Genomic DNA, 5,967 nt, shown 5'->3' with positions numbered 1-5,967 from the left:
AAAGCATTATGCTGAGTCAAAGAAGTCAGAGACCAAAGGCTATGTGCTATATGGTTCCATTTATATGACTTTTTATTACTTGTTCTGTTATTGTTTCTGGAGATTTTCTCTGTTCCTTTCTTGTCTTTGTCACTTTTGTCTTTCCTTTCCATTCAAAGAGTCCCCTTTAATTTTAATATGACTTTTGGGGTGCCTGGGTGGCTCAGCTGGTTAAGCATCCAACTTTGGCTCAGGTCATGATCTCATGGTTTGTGGATTCAAGCCCCGCATCGGGTTCTGTGCTGACAGTTCAGAGCCCGAAGCCTGCTTCAGATTCTGTGTCTCCCTATCTCTCTGCCCCTCCCCTGCTTGTGCTTTGTCTCTCTCTCTCAAAAATAAAAAAATGTTAAAAAAAATTTTTTTTTAATTTATATGACTTTAAAAAAAATACGGAATGTTTCACAAATTTGTGTGTCATCCTTGCTCAGGGGCCAAGCTCATGTTTTCTGTATCATTCCAATTTTAGTATACGTGTTGCCAAAATGAGCACTATATGATATTTTTTAAAAGGCAAAACTATAAGGAACAGGTTCAGAGTTGTCAGGGGCTAGCATGAGGTAACATTTTGGAGATAACCAGACTATTTTATATCTAGAGTGGTTGGTGTTTACGTGACTGCATATATCGCAAAACTCATTGAGTTATACATCTAAAAAGGGTGAATTTTACTCTATGTAAATTATACCTCAACAAACCTGATTCCTTTTTTTAGAGTGTCATGACTGATGCCTCCTATAAAAGAGTTTGAAACAAAACGACTATGAAAACTGAGAACAAACTGAGGGTTGATGGCGGTGGGAGGGAGGGGAGGGTGGGTGATGGGTATTGAGGAGGGCACCTTTTGGGATGAGCACTGGGTGTTGTATGGAAACCAATTTGACAATAAACTTCATATATTGAAAAAAAAAACCCAAAAAACAAACAAAAAAAGAAAGAAATGAAAACACTATGTGAGATAAGTGTACCTCTTAAGGAACAGGTATGCTCCTGCATGTAAACTATTCCAGAGAACAGAAAACCATGAAGACTTTCCTAATGTTACAACATGAATATAGTTCAAAACTGATAGCACATCTTAACAGATAGCAATTAAAAAAAAATGCCAGGGTTAGGATTATACATATAAATATATCAGACGAAATAACAGCAAACCTACTGGGCATATTATTTTTTTTTCATTTTTAAAACTTATTTTAAAGATTAAAAAAATTTTTTTAATGTTTATTTTTGAGAGAGAGTGAGAGAGAAAGACAGAGCACAAGTGGGGGAGGGTCAGAGAGAGAGGGAGACACAGAATCTGAAGCAGGCTCCAGGCTCTGAGCTGTTAGCACAGAGCCCGATGAGGTGCTTGAACCCACCAACTGTGAGATCATGACCTCAGTCAAAGTCAGACATTTAACCAACTGAGCCACCCAGGTGCCCTAAAACTTATTTGAGAGAGAGAGAGAGAGCGCAAGCTGGGGAGGAGGGAGAGGGAGAGGGAGAGAGAAAGAGACAGAGAGGTAGGGAGAGAGAGAGGGAGGGAGGGAGGGAGAGAGAGAGAGAGAGAGAGAGAGAGAGAGAGAGAATGAATCCCAAGCAGGCTCCATGATCAGTGTGGAGCCTGACGCAGGGCTTGATCCCATGACTCTGAGATCATGACCTGAGCCAAAATCAAGAGTGGGATGCTCAACCCACAGAGCCACGGAGGAGTCCCTATTTAAAGCAAAATTAAAAAAAATTTTTTTGAGGTTTATTTTATTTTTTGAGAGAGACAGAGACAGAGTGTGAGCAAGGGAAGGGCAGAGAGAAAGGAAGACAGAATCTGGAGCAGCCTCCAGGCTCTGAGCAAGCTGTCAGCACAGAGCCTGATGCAGGGCTTGAACTCACAAACTGCGAGATCATGACCTGAGCCAAAGTCGGACGCTTAACCGACTGAGCCACCCAGGCGCCCCTATTTGAGCATATTTTTAAAAGAGTGATGTAACATGGCCAAATAGGGTTTATTGTAAAATTTCAAAAATGTTTCAATGTAAGATTATCTATTAACATTTGTTCCTGACTTAAAACTTCAATAAACAAGTAACAATGCAACCTACTATGCTACTAAAATATGCCATTATGAGAAATTATCTCCAATTATCAGCCAAGATTCTTCTAAATAATAAAACACCAGAAGAAGATATGAAATGAAGAATCAGAAAAGTAGAGAAAGTGCTAATTATTTGTAGATTATATGATTATATTGGCCATTTAGAAAATGCAAGAAAATAAAGCCAAGGGAATTCTGTTATATGGGACCGCATAGATGAACCTTGAGAACATTATGCTGAGTAAAATAAGACAGTTACAAAAAGATATAAACTGCTTTCTCTTATTTCTATGAAGCATCCAAAGTTGTCAAACCAATAGAGAAGTTACAATGTGGTTACCAGGGGCTGGGAGAAGGGGAAAGGGAGTCGTTATTCAGTGGATACAGAGTATCAGTTTTGCAAGGTGAGGAAGTTTTATAGATCTCATTGCATGACAATATGCATATAATTAACACTGCTGTGGTATACACTTAAAATGGTTAAGATTGTAAATTTTATGTTATACGTTTCTTTAACCACAAAAAACTACTGTTGGAACTAATTAGAGTATTTTTCTATTATTAAACAATAATTTATGAATAGAATGCTATAGAAAAGTAGCGACCAGTCAGAAAATATAATGGAAAAACAGGTGTCAGTATTAATGACAAGAACCACAATATAATATCTTGGATGAACCAAAACGTGCAGAACCTATTTGAAAAAATTATAATTTTTCTAGATACGTCTCCTGAGGCAAGGGAAAGAAAAGCAAAAATAAACTATTGGTACTACATCAAATTAAAAGCTTCGCTACAGCAAAGGAAACCACCAACAAAACTAAAAAGCAACCTACTGAATGGGAGAAGATATTTGCAAATGACATATCTAATAAAGGGTTAGTATACAGGATCTATAAAGAATTTATACAAATCAACACCCCCAAAAATAAATAATCCAATTAAAAAATGGGCAGGAGACATGAACAGACATTTCTCCAAAGAAGATATGCAGATGGCCAACAGACACATGAAAAGTGGCTCACCATCACTCATCAGCAGGTAAATGCAAATCAAAACTAGAATGAGGTATCACCTGAGACCTGTCAGAAGGGCTAAAATCAACAACACAAGGAAGAACAAGTGTTGGTGAGGATGTGGAGAAAAAGGAAACCTCTCCTACTGTTGGTGGGAATGCAAACTGGTGCAGCCACTGTGGAAAACAGTATGGAGATCCCTCAAAAAGCTAAAAATAGAAATGCCCTATGATCCAGTAATCACACTACTGGATATTTACCCCCAAAATACAAAAACATTAATTCAAAGGGACATATGCACCTCTATATTTATTGCAGCATCTTATATAATAGCAAAATTATGGAAGCAGCCTAAGTGTCCATCGATAGATATATGGATAAAGAAGATGTGATATACACACACACACACACACACACACACATATATATGAATATTGCTCAGTAATAAAAAAATGAAGTCTTGGGGCACCTGGGTGGCTCAGTCAGTTAAGCATCTGACTTTGACTCAGGTCATGGTCTCATAGTTCATGAGTTCGAGCCCCACATTCGGCTCTGTGCTGACAGCACAGAACCTGCTTCGGATCCTCTGTCTCCCTCTCTCTCTGCCCCTCTCCTGCTTGTGTTCTCTCTCTCTCTCTCTCCCTCTCCCTCTCTGAAAAATAAACACTAAAAAAAATAATAAAATCTTACCATTTTCTTTTTTTTTTTTTTTTTTAAATTTTTTTTTCAACGTTTTTTATTTATTTTTGGGACAGAGAGAGACAGAGCATGAACGGGGGAGGGGCAGAGAGAGAGGGAGACACAGAATCGGAAACAGGCTCCAGGCTCTGAGCCATCAGCCCAGAGCCCGACGCGGGGCTCGAACTCACGGACCGCGAGATCGTGACCTGGCTGAAGTCGGACGCTTAACCGACTGCGCCACCCAGGCGCCCCAAAATCTTACCATTTTCAATGGCATGGTTGGAGCTAGACAGTATAATGATAAGTGAAATATGTCAGAGAAAGACAAATACCACATGATTTCATTCATATGTGTAATTTTAAAAACAAGACAAATGATCAAAGAGAGACAAGCCAAGAAACAGACACTTAACTACAGAGAACAAACTGATGGTTACCAGAGGGGAGGCTGGGGGGGGGGGGGGATGGGTTAAACAGGTGATGGGGACTAAGGAGGGCACCCATCATGATGAGCACTGGGTGGTGTATATAAGTGATGAATTGCTAAATTCTACACCTGAAACTAATATGACACAGTATGTTAACTATACTGGAATTAAAATAAGTAAACTAAAATAACTATAAAACTTTACTGAAGCACATAAATTAAAACTTGAGTAAATGCTGAGACCTAACATGTCCTTCAGTGACAAGACTGATTATTATAAAGATGTAAATTCTTTTCAGACTAATCTATAAATTTAATGAATTTTCAATAAAAATTCCAACTGAATATTTTAAAACCCAAATATAATTTTAAGTACATCCAGAACATTAAGGTCTGAGAATAGTCTAGAACTTTTTGAAAGGTATCACAAACAGTTTAAAAGGACACAGAGTTTGTCATCCTAGGTATTAGATACTAGAACATATTAGAAAACTAAGTCAAAATGTTAATAGTGATTTTACTCTTTTTGTCTAAATTATCTAAATTTTCTAAAGTCAAAAATTTCATTCTAAATTGGTTCTTTAGCACAGATAGTTCTAGAGGTACCATTCTAGAGGCAGGCATAGAGGCCCATCTGTGTGTGTGTGTGTGTGTGTGTGTGTGTGTGTGTGTGTATTCCCTTATAACTGCTTTGGGTCTCTGTCCATCCTGCAGACCCAATCTTCTCTTCATAAGCAGGTAACAATTTTAGAAATTCCACTGGATCTTGAGTACAAAAGTATTTTCCAATACAGCTCTACTGGCAATCTATGACTAATTCTCAACTCTTTCTGAAATTGGCAGGGCAGGGGGTGTGATTGAACACATCAAACTTTAACACGAAGATCCTTCCAGTTTTAATACCCTAAGATTCTACCAAGGGTTTATTTAAAACAAACAAACAATCAACCAATGCTTGGGGTGTTTGCCAGAGTCAATGCACAGAGAAATCTCCTTACTCTAGTCGTTTTCACCATCGTGGACACTTCCCTTCAACCTCACCAATGGTTATAGATACCTACCTACTCGTTACCAGGCCCCTGCTCATATAATAGCTCTATAACAGGGATGATGAACAAGGTAAAATCTGTGTCCTCCAAGAATGTATAGATTATTTTATGATAAGAACTGTTCTTCAAAATGGTGATGTCAAAGCCAGTGAGATAAAAAATGGTCAAAAAACATTCAACTGGGTTTTCTTCCTTAGGTAACAGGCAATTAGATAATAAGCTTGATTTTGATAAACCACTGTTTTATCCTACTGTCTTGTGATTTTGCTTAAAATTTTTCTGTATTTACTTATATCTTTACTTACAGGTTCTTCAGCCAAAATAATACACACAGCATTAATTTCCTCTGGTTTGTTGATACTTTCAAATGGTGGAATATAAGGTGTATATAGAGATCCTACCTTCCAGTCTTTTTCTCTGCTGAAACATGAAGGCCAGGACCTTAAGAGATAATGATCTAAATGATTTTCATTTTGAAACTAATTGTTTAAAACCCAACCATCAATAAAAAACTTCTTTCTGGATTTTTTTTTCTTTTAGAATAAGGTCTGACTTCCCTGATAAATCCATGTATTTCCATTACTTATAAATTAGGATTTATATAATTTATCATATTTCCCTTTGGTTTAAGCCAAAAGTTATGTCTCCGGTTTATAATTACTTAATCTTTCCTTTATATGATCT

At 37.5% G+C, this 5,967-nt stretch overlaps 1 non-coding gene across 1 annotated transcript; it reads right to left on the bottom strand.

Annotated features, from left to right (window-relative positions):
• Nucleotides 1-422: 422 nt before the first annotated feature.
• Nucleotides 423-529, bottom strand: LOC125147224 (U6 spliceosomal RNA). Its single transcript, XR_007145067.1, has one exon. It is a non-coding gene; the product is annotated as a U6 spliceosomal RNA (small nuclear RNA).
• Between the last annotated feature and the right edge of the window lie 5,438 nt (nt 530-5,967).

This window comes from Prionailurus viverrinus, chromosome D1, assembly GCF_022837055.1.
Source record: "Prionailurus viverrinus isolate Anna chromosome D1, UM_Priviv_1.0, whole genome shotgun sequence".
In the NCBI taxonomy this organism is placed as follows: Eukaryota; Metazoa; Chordata; class Mammalia; order Carnivora; family Felidae; genus Prionailurus; species Prionailurus viverrinus.
The sequence above is the reverse complement of the archived record's forward strand: the minus strand, read 5'-3'. Positions and strand labels throughout refer to the sequence as shown.